This window comes from Salvelinus fontinalis, chromosome 29, assembly GCF_029448725.1.
Source record: "Salvelinus fontinalis isolate EN_2023a chromosome 29, ASM2944872v1, whole genome shotgun sequence".
NCBI classification, from domain to species: Eukaryota; Metazoa; Chordata; class Actinopteri; order Salmoniformes; family Salmonidae; genus Salvelinus; species Salvelinus fontinalis.
In genome coordinates this window covers 20,083,203-20,098,739 of record NC_074693.1, presented here as the reverse complement: position 1 = coordinate 20,098,739, position 15,537 = coordinate 20,083,203, and positions in this window count along the sequence as shown.

Here is a 15,537-nt window from a genome sequence, read left to right as displayed (position 1 = left end):
TAGAATAGATTCTGGGCATAATGTGCAGACCAGGGTATGGTGGGGCACGGGTACAGCGGAGGCAAGCCCAGGCACTGGGTGATGATAAGAGAGGTTGTATCTCTGGACATGCATTACAATTTACAATTGTAATGTACTAAGTGTAAGAAAGCATTTTCTTTTCCCTCATGTTAATGCTTGTTTACTGGAAATGCTTGTAAGTAATTTTCTATTAGGTTGAGACTTAGTCTCAAAAGGGAGGAAATGTTGTAGAAAATTATATAATTATTCATGCTATCCCGTGTTTTAATGCTTAAAGAATAGTCTCTTGTTATATGCTAGTGTTTTTCTAACCTGATACAAACTTGTCTTGATGTGACTTAGTCATAAGACTGGCCTTACAGCTGAGAGACTTTTGTGTGCAACCACAGCATGTGAAATCCCGTGGGTTAACTATCTACAGAAAGTCACATCTTTGGAACCTTGCAGAAAGCAGTACAATATAGTGTTTGTTGTTGTGAATACAGTTAGACTGTTGAGCCCTAGGCCTTAAGTTTACACAGACAACAAATGATCTTTTACACACTATCTGCTGACTGCCAAGCATTGAACCGGCACTGTTTGTTGAGCTTTTCAACTATGCACTGTTGAGTGGATAGTTAATTCTAAATTTTTGTAAATCTTATAATAAAGTGTTGTTTGAAAGACTCTGCAGTCTCTCTTCCCTTTGATTAGATATTCCACGACAAAGTCTGCAGATAGACCTCAGAACTCATTGTAGTTACAGGCCCCAGTCGGGCGGGCTCATGGAACGCACTGACCAGACCCCAAAGATTAAGATGGTAAAACTTATGGCAGAAACGGGTCTCCCATGTGTGACGGTTATGCCATTGGCATTGATGTACATGATGGGGCGGGCCCACAGGACCACAGGGTTGTCCCCTCATGAGATACTGATTGGTAGACCTATGAGAATGATAGATACCCCTTTCCCACAGAAAAGGTTGACCCTGATGGGCTGTGATGACCAGATGGTAAGTGACTGTACAGCTCTATAACAATGTTGTGAAAGCTATCTTTCCCAGGGTGAAAGCAGCACCGTCTCAGCCTAAAGAGGGGTGGCTACACAAACTTCAGCCTGGTGACTGGGGGGGGGGTGAAGGACCTGCGCCGGAAGCATTGGAGTCAGAAGCACTGGACGGGGCCATTCCAGGTAATCCTGATAACTCCAACTGCTGTAAAGATCGCAGAGAGGTCAACATGGGTCCACGCCGGTCACTGCAGGAAGGTGCCACACGATCCAGCTGAGGATGTACCGGAGGATGGGCCGCCACCAGGTGCGACCTAGAGGGCTATGGGAGGACCAGGACCTGACTCTATGCATCATGCTGGGGGCCATTGTGATCAGTCTGTTCATCGCAGCTGTGGTATGGGCCCTGGGAGGAGCAGAGACGTGCCAAGGAGTAAATGAGACCAGTCCAGCCGAAAGAAACACCAGCAAAGTCCCACGGTGGGACTTAAATAACAGCCGCTCCAGCTCGATCCAACGGCAGGCTCAGGACAGGAGCCTGACCCACATGATAACTTAACAGCATTAATGGACAGGCTTGAGGCATTGGTGCACTCATTTTCCCCCTTTGAGAGTGCGGGTACTTCGACAAAATCATGGTTCCACAATACATTAGGCCCATGTGGTACTATGCTCCTTCAAATTCTCCTTCCGGTTGGGATTGTTTTATGCCTCATGTTTTGTGCTTGCACTATAGTAATAGCATGCATTAAAGCTGTTCTGGTGCGATGGGTTGGTACAGCTCTAGGACCAAATACACTAACCACACCATTATTGAAGGGCTGAGCCCAAGCGCAGTCTGATGATGAGGAAGGTGAGGAAGGTGAGGAACCTGACAATGATCAGGAAAGCACTGATGGGTACATGTCTGATTTCCCTGACCCATTCCCAATTCCAGGCTACGTTGAGGATGATAATGATCCAAACCCTGAGCACAGGGCTCAAATTGACCTGATGGCTCATTTGGTCTGTAAACGTAGTCCTAAGAGGGACAACTGCAGATGGTGTTCAAAGGGAAGACGTGGTCCCAGAGTCGATGGTCATTTCCACCATGCTGACCCTTATCATTGTGCCTGGTGCCAGCATGATGATTGTCCTGTGTGTTTTAATGAAACTTGTGTGTAAAAACTATTTGATGTAGAGAAGACTGTGCTGGTGGCAGAAAGGGATTATTTACCATGTATGGGTTATTTAGGTTATTTACCACGTATGGGTTATTTAGGTTATTTACCATGTACGGGTTATTTAGGTTATTTACCATGTATGGGTTGTTTAGGTTATTTACCATGTACGGGTTATTTAGGTTATTTACCATGTATGGCAGTGGCGAGCACTAGAGGGGTTTTATTGCTCTTTCTTTTATTTTAACTTTATTGTTTGTATGATTATTTTTAACGCTGTAAGGGTTTAACTGAAAGTTTAGAATAAACTTAGTTTCTTAAGTGGGGAATGTGAGGGAATTGTCTGTTAAACCTGACTAATGCTTGTGTACTAAAATATCATTATTTAAGCCTAGGCATTGAGATTGTCAAAGAAACTAAATCATATAAGATAGAAAAGTGTATGTGCATTAGTATAGGCCTGTTGTAACTGTTGTGTGTGTGTAGCATGACCCCATGATGTCTGGGCGCTCAGCCAAGAGCTGACAGAAACTAACTGGTTCCTCTTAGCTTAACTGGAGACAGAGCAAAGTGTTCTATCCTGCACACCAGGGGTAAGGCTGTTGTTCTGTTTGGAGCCTGCTTCTGGGTGAAAGGTTCATGCTTGTGTGTGTGTATAATTAACAGACTCAAATACATTTAGTTCACATTTTTTCACAAAAGTAGTGCACTGGGCATTTACTAACCCTCTATTAGTGGATGATATCTTCGGCGTGGAAGAAATAGTTAAAAAAAACAAAAAAAAAACATGTTCACTAAAGTTTTGAAAAGTTCCTCTTTGTGATGGCATGAGACTTGGATTTTTGTAGTTTCACATCTCTAACACAAACAACTGGGCAATAGTCCCTTATGTCTTGTGCGAAGACACCAGTAGAAACGTATTTATCTGTATTCGTTAAAATAAGATCAGAGTTGACTTTGAAGAATCTTTAGGGTTGGGCCGTGTAGTCTTAGTCACCAGCTGGGTTAGGTTTAGATCATCACACATGTCTTTTAGATTGTCTGAAGCCTACATTTCTCAATCATTGTTTAGGTCACTCAGGATAATAACTTCTGATTTAATAAAAGAAGACAAACTAGTTAACTCCTCGAGTACAAAGGTTAGCCGAGGGAGGACGGTAGACCTCTATAACAGTTATGGATACTTTTTTCTGGGGGGGTTGGACCCTCAGACACCCTCGAGACACCATCAGACAACCTTGAGACACCATCAGACACCCACAAGGCCTGATGTGAGATGGAGAATAGTGGACATCAAGAGAAACTGCACCACACACACACAGTAACCTTCAAACAGATGCATGCTTTGCATACATTGCTGTGTTTTTATTAGACACTATTAGATATGTCCAACTAGACATTCAAAAGTGCAGTACATTTGGAATGCAGAACACAAACAACTGGCAAGAGGTCAGGGAACACATTACACTTGTCTATAGATCTCTAGCATATGTGGATCGTAAACATTTAAAAATGATAATTATGACATTAAATATGAATTTATAAATCAGGGAACTTCCAAATGGGAATTCGTATTGGTGTGTCATGGATTAGGGACATAAGTGACTTTGCTACAAGTGATTTTAGCTCTTTGGGTCATGCAAGTAGACTACAGTAGGCTAAAGTAGGTTACAGAAGGCTATAGTAGGCTATAGTAGATTACAGTGGGTTATAGTAAGCTATAGTAGGATACAGTAGGTTACAGTCGGCTACAGTACCCTGCAGTAGATTACAGTAGGTTACAACAGGCTTCAGTAGGTTACAGTAGACTACAGTAGATCACAGTAGGCTACAGTAGGTTACAGTAGATTACAGTGGGTTGTAGTAGATTACAGTGGGTTACAGTAGGCTACGGTAGATTACAGTAGGTTACAGTAGGCTTCAGTAGATTACAGTAGGTTACAGTAGATTACAGTAGGTTACTGTAGGCTTCAGTAGATTACAGTAGGATTCAGTAGGATTCAGTAGGTTGCGTATGAATGAGAAAGATCATAGGCCTATTTCTGTTATTTTTTAATTGTTTTACTTCATTTATAGATTTTCAAATATGAGAACAAAAACAGTACCACCCCAACAATTGGTCACAATCCTGGATCCGGGAGCATCCTCATCAGTAAAAAAGCTGACTAGCATAGCGCCACAAGTAAATACTAGCATATAAATATCATGAAATCACAAGTCCAAGACACCAAATGAAAGATACACATCTTGTGAATCCAGCCATCATTTCAGATTTTTAAAATGTTTTACAGCGAAAACACAATATGTATTTCTATTAGCTAACCACAATAGCAAAAGACTCAACCGCATATTTTCACCATTTTTTTACCGCCTAGGTAGCTATCACAAAATCGACCAAATAAAATTATAATTAGTCACTAACCAAGAAACAACTTCATCAGATGACAGTCTTATAACATGTTATACAATAAATCTATGTTTTGTTCGATAAATGTGCATATTTCAGGTATAAATCATAGTTTTACATTGCAGCTACAATCACAAATATCACCAAAGCAGCTAGAACGATTACAGAGAGCAACGTGAAATACCTAAATACTCATCATAAAACATTTATGAAAAATACATGGTGTACAGCAAATGAAAGACAAACATCTTGTGAATCCAGCCAATATTTCAGATTTTTTAAGTGTTTTACAGCGAATACACAATATAGCATTATATTAGCTTACTACAATAGCCAACCACACAACCGCATTCATTCACCGCAAAGGTAGCGATCGCAAAAAAACAGCAAAAGATATAAAATAATTCACTAACCTTGACAAACTTCATCAGATGACAGTCCTATAACATCATGTTACACAATACATATATGTTTTGTTCGAAAATGTGCATATTTAGCGGTACAAATCGTGGTTTTACAATGTGAATACGTTGTCAAAATGCACAAAATTGTCCGGAGAAATCTTGGACAGTCACCTAATCTAATCAAATAACTCATCATAAACTTTACTAAAAAATACATGTTGTACAGCAAATGAAAGATACACTAGTTCTTAATGCAACCGCTGTGTTAGATTTTTTTAAATAACTTTAGTACGACATACAGCTTACGTTATAGCGAGACAGCGCCCAAAATAAGGGCGGAAAATATGACTAAACATTTTCAACAGAAATACGAAATAACATCATAACTTGTTCTTACTTTTTGCTGAGCTTCCATCAGAATCTTTTCCAAGGAGTCCTTTGTCCAGAATAATCGTTGTTTGGTTGTAGAATGTCCTCTTCTCCTGTCGAATTAGCAACCAAAGCTGGCCATGTGGCGCAAACGTGCCCAACTTCACATAACGCAAAGAAAAGAAAATCGCAATAAACGTTCAATAAACTGATATAACTCGGTTTAAAATAACAACTTTATGATGTTTTTATCACATATATCAAATAAAATCAGAGCCGGAGATATCTAACGTCTATACCGAAAGCTTTTCAGAACGCAATCTGGGGTTCCTTCTCGCGCCTTCCAAGACAATGAAAATTCCAGACACGTCATTCCAAAAGCTCTTGTTCAGCCTCAGATCAAGCTAGACACCCCATTCCACCTCTCACTGCCTGTTGACATCTAGTGGAAGGCGTATGCAGTGCATGTAGATCCATAGATTTCAGGCAAATTAATAGGAAGGCCCTGGAACAGAGCCTCGATTTCAGATTTTTCACTTCCTAATAGGAAGTTTGCTGCAAAATGAGTTCTGTTTTACTCACAAATATAATTCAAACGGTTTTAGAAACTAGAGAGTGTTTTCTATCCAATAGTAATAATAATATGCATATTGTACGAGCAAGAATTGAGTACGAGGCAGTTTAATTTGGGCACGATTTTTTACAAAGTGAAAATAGCGCCCCCCTATTGACAAAAGGTTTAAGATCTAAGCACCTCTCGACTGGACACTTAGTGGGCTAGAGTGGAAATGAAGGGAAAAGCTGTGAGTTTGCAGATATCTAAAAAATGTGTATTGGGAATATTATGGTCAACCCTCAGAGTATCGAATGAGACGAATGTGTTGTCAACAAATAGGTCACAAGAAAACACCAGGCCGTTCCTATGCCAGAACTGGAATGCCGTGTCAATCTGTGACGCTAGGAAGAGATGATTAGATGTCAATGGAAAGAAGCCACTTGCTTGTTTAAGGCTAAAGTGATTTCGGAATTGGGACCAGATTTTAAGGGAGTTCTTGACAATGGCATTCAAAACATGGGTGCCAAGGTTCATGAGCAGTGGGGAGCACAGCAGCGAGACTGTCACGGCTGTCTTCGTCCTCCTCATCTGAGGAGGAGAAGTTTGCAGGATTGGAAGACAAATACGCAGCAAGTGTTCGTCATTTTAATGGAAAAAACTGAACACTACAAAATAACAAAAAAACAACCGTGAAGCTAAATACCAATCGTGCTGACACAAACACTACACATAGACAATCACCCACAACGACAAAACAGGCTACCTAAATATGGTTCCCAATCAGAGACAACGACTAACACCTGCCTCTGATTGAGAACCATTATCAGGCCAAACACAGAAACAGACAAACTAGACATACAACATAGAATGACCACTCAGATCACACCCTGACCAAACAAAACATATAAACATACAAAGCAAACTATGGTCAGGGCGTGACAGTAGGTGCGGACTCCGGCCACAAAACCTGAACCTATAGGGGAGGGTCTGGGTGGGCATCTGTCCGCGGTGGCGGCTCTGGCGCTGGACGTGGGCCCCACTCCCCCATAGTCCTAGTCCACTTTATAGGCGTCCTTTGAGCGGCGACCCACTTGAAGGGCCCCACTGGACTGAGGAGCAGCTCCGGACTGAGGGGCAGCTCCGGACTGAGGGGCAGCTCCGGACTGAGGGGCAGCTCCGGACTGAGGGGCAGCTCCTGACTGGCGGACGGCTCTGGCGGCTCCTGACTGGCGGGAGGCTCCTGACTGGCGGGCGGCTCTGGCGGCTCCTGACTGGCGGGCGGCTCAGGTTACCTTCGCTTTCTTGGGCACAGGGACTATGGTGGTCTGCTTGAAACATGTAGGTATCACAGACTCGGTCAGGGAGAGGTTGAAAATGTCAGTGAAGACACTTGCCAGTTGGTCCGTTCATGCTTTGAGTATACATCCTGGTAATCCGTCTGGCCCCTCGGCTTTGTGAATGCTCACATCGGCTACCGAGAGCGTTATCACACAGTCATCCAAAACAGCTAGTGCTCTCGTGCATGCTTCAGTGTTGCTTGCCTTCAGTGTAGGCAAGCATAAAAGGCATTTAGCTCCGTCTAGTAGGCTTGCATCACTGTGCATCCGACGAGCGTCAGAGCCGGTGTAGTAGGATTCAATCTTAACCCTGTATTGACACTTTGCTTGTTTGATGGTTCGTCTGAGGCCATAGCGGGATTTCTTATAAGTGTACGGATTAGTGTCCTGCTCCTTGAAAGCGGCAGCTCTAGCCTTTAGCTTGATGCAGATGTTGCCTGTATCCATGGCTTCTGGTTGGGATATGTACGTACAGTAACGGTGGGGACAACGTCGTTGATGCACTTATTGATGAATCCGATGATTGAGGTGATATACTCCTCAATGACATTGGATGAATCCTGGAACATATTCCAGTCTGTGCTAGCAAAACAGTCCTGTAGCGTAGCATCCGTGTCATCTGACCACGTATTGAGCAAGTCACTGGTACTTCCTGCTTTAGTTTTTGCTTGTAAGCAGGAATCAGGAGGATAAAATTATGGTCAGATTTGCCAAATGGAGGGCGGGGGAGAGCTTTGTATGCATCTCTGTGTGTGGGGTAAAGGCGGTCTAGAATTTTTTTAAATCTGGTTGCACATGTGACATGCTGGTAAAAATGTGGTAAAACTGATTTAAGTTTGTCTGCATTAAAGTCCCAGGCCACTAGAAGCGCAGCTTCTGGATGAGGATTTTCTTGTTTGCTTATGGCCTTATAGAGTTGGTTGAGTGTGGTCTTAGTGCCAGCATCCATCTGTGGTGGTAAATAGATGGCTATGAATAATATAGATGAAAACTATCTTGGTAGATAGTGTGGTCTACAGCTTACCATAAGGTAGTCTACCTCAGGCGAGCAATACCAGAAGACTTCTTTAATATTAGACATCGCGCACAAGCTGTTATTGACAAAAAGACACACACCCCCACCCCTCGTCTTACCAGACGTAGCTGGTGCATGGAAAATCCCGCCAGCTCTATATTATCCGTGTCGTCGTTCAGCCACGACTCGGTGAAACATAAGATATTACAGTTTTAAATGTCCCGTTGGTAGGATAATCTTAATTGTAGGCCATACATTTTATTTCCCAATGATTGCACGTTAGACAGCAGGACGGATGGCAGTGGGAGTTTACTCGCTCGCCTACGGATTCTCAGAAGGCAGCCCGACCTGCGCCCCCTTTTCCCCAACCTTTTCTTCACGCGAATTACGGGAATTACGGGAATTTGGGCCTGTTCCCGGGAAAGCGGTATATCCTTCTCGTCGGACTCATTAAAGGTAAAAGCTTCTTCCAGTTTGCTGTGAGTATTCGCTGTTCTGTTGTCCAGAAGTTATTTTCGGTCATAAGAGACAGTAACAGCAACATTATGTACAAAATAAGTTTCAAAATAAATTACAAACAATGCAAAAAAACTAACAAAATGGCACAGTTGGTTTGGAGCATGTAAAACATCAGCCATCCTCTTCGGCGCCATCTTATCAAATAGTCACCTGGGTAAGTGTCTGTGGTCGTTTCTGACTAGAAAGGATTTCATTGTACATTGAGCTAAGTATAGGGGATAGTTTAGAGGAGAATTCTTTATAAAAATTCATTAGGGAAGCCATCAGGCCCAGGAGCTTTACCGCTCTGCATGGACTGGATTGCCAGAGTAGCTTCATCATCACTTAGAGGCATCCATGTTGGTTTGTTCTGAATTGAGACAGGGGATGTCCAGATTGTCTAGAAATGCATGCATACGAGATGTGTCAGGAAGAGCCTCTGAAGTGTAAAGAGTAGAGTAGAATTGTTTAAAATGATTGTTGATTTCTTTGGGATTGGTTGAAGTTGAATCAGCTGCAACACAGATTTCAGGTATGGTGCTGCTGGCAGCGGATTGTCGAAGCTGGTGAGATAACAACTTGCCAGCTTTCTCTCCGTGTTCATAATGCCTCGACTTAAACAGAAGCTACTCCGTTTGTTTAGTGTAGAGATGGTCAAATTCCGATTGGTGTAACAGTCTCTCTTTGTAGAGTTCAGGAGTTGAAGAGGCATATCTGTTGTCCACATCTAGAATGAGTTGAGATAGCTCCGATAAGCGTTTAGTGCGCTGTTTGTTGTCATACGCTGTGTATGAAATAATTTGGCCTCCTTAGATATGCTTTTACCGACTCCCACACACTAGAGTGAGACGCGTCAGGGGTGCAGTTGATCTGTAAAAAGACATCAATATGAATTTATATTTTTATTTATTTTTTACCCCTTTTTTCTCCTCAATTTCGTGGCATCCAATTGGTAGTAGTTACAGTCTTGTCTCATCGCTGGAACTCCCGTACGGACTCGGGAGAGGCGAAGGTCGAGAGCCATGCGTCCTCGGGAAACACAACCCAACCAAGCCGCACTGCTTCTTGACACAATGCACATCCAACCCGGAAGCCAGCCGCACCAATGTGTCGGAAGAAACACCGTACACCTGGCGACCTGGTCAGCGTGCACTGCGCCCGGCCAGCCACAGGAGTCGCTAGTGCACGATGAGACAAGGATATTCCTGCCGGCCAAACCCTACCTAACCTTGACAATACTGGGCCAATTGTGCGCCGCCCTATGATATGTATTTTTTAAACGCACTCCAGGATAGTAGTAGTGGGTCAAGTCACTGCGCACGTTGACACAGTACTGTCCGGAAAGCGGATATCTAGCTGGACAGGTCTATGGTCTGAGATAAAGATGCTGTGATATTGGTTATTAGTTACAAAAGGAAGAATGATATTGTCAAGCAGGAAAAAGCCAATGCTTGAGTATGAGTGGTGGACTGGAGAAAAAAAAGGAGTATTGTTCAGCAGTGGGAATGCTCCTCCTCCATGGGTCAGACAAATTATAGGATTCTAGAAATTAGTTGATTATTGCGTCTGATTTTGAAATTACATTGTTGGGCTTCGGTCTAGATCTGTCTAGACTTGGATGCAATACATAATTGAAATCTTGGCTCAGTTTCAAGTGATGAGAGATAAGGTCGGGAAGTGTTGCCATGAGGTCAGAGAAAAAATTTGCGTCATCCCAATTAGGACCATAGAAGTTAGCCAGAATAACATGTGTGCAAAACAATTTCCCCATCACTATAATATATGTGACATTAGTATCTGAAATTACTTTGGAGGAGACAAACGGGGTGCCTTTTCTGATAAGGAAAAGGCACCCCGGCCTTAGCACCAAAGTTGGAGTGAAATATTTGGTCTACCCATCCTCTCTTTAGTATATCATGGTCACTGGACCGGAGGTGGGTCTCTTGGAGAAAAACTATGTCCAGACTTAAAGACTTAAAATGAGCAAACACTCGGCTACGCTTGACCATATGGTTAATTTCTTTTAAGTTCCAGTTGATAAAGCAAGTGGAACCTAGAGTATGTGAATTAGGCATAGTCATAGTAATTAGAAATTAATATTAGTATGATCACATGTCCAGTGTGCTGAAAGGTCAGAGTAATAAAATATGCATATTTGAAGGATAGTAAAACAATATATAAAAAAGGAGGTATACTGTATGTTCTCCCCACCAACCCCATCCACTTGAGATGACTAAAGGAAAAAAAATATTTATAAAAAACATTGAAATAAGTAAATAGGAAAACAAACCAAGTATAATTCAACACTTGTATAAATGTAACCCTCGGTTGAACATCGTAACAAGCCAGAACATCGAAAAATGACTGGCAAACGCTTGGTAATTAATACCCGTCCTGCAGTGTTCGCTCGGCTATACAACCTGCGCTCTCGTGCCAGCTGCCACTAAGCACCAGGGCAGACCAACTAGTCAAATAGTAAAGAATAATACACGTGGTCCTTTGGGAACACGTATTAAACATGCTCACAGTATGTTATTAGGGTATCCTATTAAGGCATGGAAAGAGAGCTCAGTGGCTAGCCTTAGGTAGCGACAAGGCTTATTAGTAACGCGCCACCTAGCACCAAGGCTGTACAGCTGCAGCTAGTTGGTAAAAGCTAATTGTGCAATGTACTGTAAATAAAATACTATTCAAACTATATTTTCCTTGTGAGAACATGTGACCCTATACATACCATCATTGTTCATAACATTAAGTTACTGGAAGAATAATGGTCCTTTTTGGCAGCAGGGTGGAGGCACGTTTCTAATCACGATATGAGTTCACTAGTTGGTCCTTTGTCCCGTTAGCATGGCTAGCGCAGGAGCAGAGTATGGGCCTACAATGGCTAGTTTGTCGTATGTCGCCTGTCCTCCTGTGGATGTCGGTGCGCGACAATGTATTCTTTGGCCCTGGTTGGGTCTAAAAATGTCTTCTGCTCGCCGGAGGAATAGTGATCTTCAGTACAGCTGGGTAAAGAATGCCGAACTTGGTGCCCAGACAGCAGTGTAGGAGCACCCTCACCTCGTTGAAGGCTGACCTCTTCTTCATGACTGCCGCCGTGTAGTCCGGGTAAATGTGAATATTCTGGCTGTCGTAGGAGATGGGAGCCACTCGGAAGACATCCTCCTTCTGAAGATAGTGGAATTTAACTACGATGGGTCTGGGCAGCTCCCCATTCTTCAGTGCAGAGTGTAGGCTTCTGTGCGCACGGTCAAGGGTGGGGGTGTAATCAAGATCTGGAATTTCCTATTGCAATTTAGCTATGGAGAGGGTAGGCTGCAATCCGCTTAAGGTCTCGAGTTCCTCTCTCACGCCAAAAATGCGACCGTTCCCCAGGCCTTCGACCTTGGAAGTTAGTTGAATTTTTTTTTTTTTAATTATTATTATTTTTATTTTTTTACCTTTATTTAACTAGGCAAGTCAGTTAAGAACAAATTCTTATTTTCAATGACGGCCTAGGAACAGTGGGTTAACTGCCTGTTCAGGGGCAGAACGACAGATTTGTACCTTGTCAGCTCGGGGATTTGAACTTGCAACCTTCCGGTTACTAGTCCAACGCTCTAACCACTAGGCTACGCTGCCGCTTGACGAGTTTGACGACATCTGATGAAAGCCGGGTGATTTGCTCTTCCTGTGTCACCACTTTGTCGGAGTAAGTATTTGCACCGCCTTCCAAGCTATTCAGACGCGTGTCATGTTTTGCCAAGTCGTCTTTAACGGACTCGATCTTTGTGTTGACCTCAGTGGCGAGAATGGCTATTTGTGCGGATAGGTCAGTGGATAGTGACACCACCTTAGCCAGCAAAGTCTGTTCAACTTAATGATCGCCACCATTACCTTGGCTAGGTCGGGGGGATCAGAGTCAGTGTCCGATGAGCCCGAGACTTCAGTAGAGGCCTGCTCTTTTGTGACTCGTGGCCGTGGTTGTTTCGACATTTCACAATGAAAAGGCCAAAAATGTCAGAAAAGAATTGCCAAATTAGTAAATTGAGTTTGATTCCAAATTAAATATTACAAAATAACATGGTAGGGGAGATGTTGGTCAAGTATTAATAGTACATTGTTCGCCCTGGACAGGAGCACCGAGAAAACGTATCTTCACATGTTGCTGCTCACCAGCACCGCTGCCCATTTATGCTTTTTGAGTTGATATTTTCATATAAAATCCATGAAATATAAACAGGTTAACATTTTTAAATGTAATTGTTGTGGGGAAAAACAAAGTTGGTTTAAGATTTCTAGATCATTTAATTGAGACAAAAAAACAGTTTTTCTGTAAACACCAGGTTTGGCTGATTGCACTTTTAAGACAGTCCCTTAGCCGCCCATGCATAATATTCTCCCATTGAAACCAAAATAAAGTCACGTTTTGAAAAAGGAACAGAGAAGAAAAAAAAGGCTGTACCGTGCTCTCTAGCGTCATCTGATTCTAGATATATCACCCTAATCATCCTAGAACCTTCTGTCGAAGAGGTATTGATTAGCAAACTCCAAATATCAAACCAATATCCAAACTGAAAACAAATTTACTGTGCTATGTTGGACTAGAACAACAAGTAATGAAGATTGCTTCCTTCCCCCTCCCCTGGTTAATCTGAATCTGCAGAAGTGATAAGACTTCATGGAAGCAATGTTTATGCTTCTACACCTGCATTGCTTGCTGTTTGAGGTTTTAGGCTGAGTTTCTGTACAGCACTTTGTGACATCAGCTGATGTAAGAAGGGCTTTATAAATACATTTGATTTGATTTGATGGAAGCAGGGATGGACAATATAGAATTTTCTGTCAATAAATCAGAATGAAATGTACTGTCAGCAAATATGCAACGGAAGAGTTGGACCTCCCAAAGATTGTTTAAGGCAGCCAGTCTAGTCTCTTCACAGCTGTTTTGAAGAGACTACAGACAGTCTAGCTCAGAGTTTCTCAACCTCTGGTCTGTGGATCAGCACTGGTTCCTAGGATGATGTTGGGATTGTCCAGCAAGGCCAGATTCTTATAGTGGTACTGATGCCCCCAATGGCACGTGCTAATTATTAGAGAGCTAAGGTAATGATTAAACTAACATGCTGCCTCTGATATCTCAAGTGATAAAAAAAAACTGGCAATTGTCCATGGTGACACCCAAAGTTACGTCAGTGAGGTAAGTATCAGGAAGAAGCTTCCGTAGAAGCATCAAGTTATTATACACTAGAACTTGCTCATTATTTTTATAACTTTGCCATATTTGTAGTAAAGTCCAATCACGTAGCATGTTCACCTCATACAGTACAGGATGTTTTGATATTGTGCAATTAAGGTTTTCAAAAGTGAAATAAAATAAAAGTTAATGAATTAACATTTAAATAAAAAATTTCATCTTCACATAAGTCTTGTATATGAGCAAATCACTGTTGAAAAGTGAAATTATGTGTTCCTCCCCGCTCCCCTGGTTAATAAGAATCTGTAGAAGTGATAAGACTTCACGGAAGCAGGGATGGACTATATAACATTTTCTGTAAATGAATCAGAACGAAATGCACTGTCAACAAATATGCAACGGAATGAGTTGGAACTCCCAAAGATTGCTTAAGGCAGCCAGTCCGGGTGATTTGCTCTTCCTGTGTCACCACTTTGTCGAAATAAGTATTTGCACCGCCTTCCAAGCTATTCAGACGGGTGTCATGTTTCACCAAGCCGTCTTTAACGGACTCGATCTTTGTGTTGACCTCGGTGGTGAGAATGGCTATTTGTACGGATAGGTCAGTGGATAGTGACACCTTAGCCAGACAGTCTGTTCAGACTTAATGATCGCCGCCATTACCTTGGCTAGGTCGGAGGGATCAGAGTCAGTGTCCGGTGAGCCCGAGGCTTTAGTAGAGGCCTGCTCTTTTGTGACTCGTGGCCGTGGTTGTTTCGACATTTCACGATGAAAAGGCCAAAAATATCAGAAAAAATTGGAAAATTAATAAATTGGGTTTGATTCCAAATTAAATATTACAAAATTAACACGGTAGGGGAGATGTTAGTCAAGTATTAATAGTAAATTGTTCGCCCTGGACAGGAGCACCAAGAAAACGCATCTTCACATGTTGCTGTTCACCAGCACCGCTTCACATTTATGCTTTTTGAGTTGATATTTTCATATAAAATCCATGAAATATAAACAGGTTAACATTTTTAAATGTAATTGTTGTGGGGAAAAACAAAGTTGGTTTAAGATCTCTAGATCATTTAATTGAGACAAAAAACAGTTTTTCTGTAAACACCAGGTTTGGCTGATTGCACTTTTAAGACAGTCCCTTTGCCGTCCATGCATAATATTCTCCCATTGAAACCAATATAAAGTCCCTTTTTGAAAACGGACCAGAGAAGAAAAAAAAGGCTGTACCGTGCTCTCTAGCGTCATCTGATTCTAGATATATCACTCTAATCATCCTAGAACCTTCTGTCGAAGAGGTATTGATTAGCAAACTCCAAATATCAAACCAATATCCAAACTGAAAACAAATTTACTGTGGTATGTTGGACTTGAACACCAAGTAATACAGATCACTTCCTTCCCCCTCCCCTGGTTAATCTGAGTCTGCAGAAGTGATAAGACTTCATGGAAGCAATGTTAATGCTTCTACACCTGCATTGCTTGCTGTTTGGAGTTTTAGGCTGAGTTTCTGTACAGCACTTTGTGACATCAGCTGATGTAAGAAGGGCTTTATAAATACATTTGATTTGATGGAAGCAGGGATGAACGATATAGAATTTGT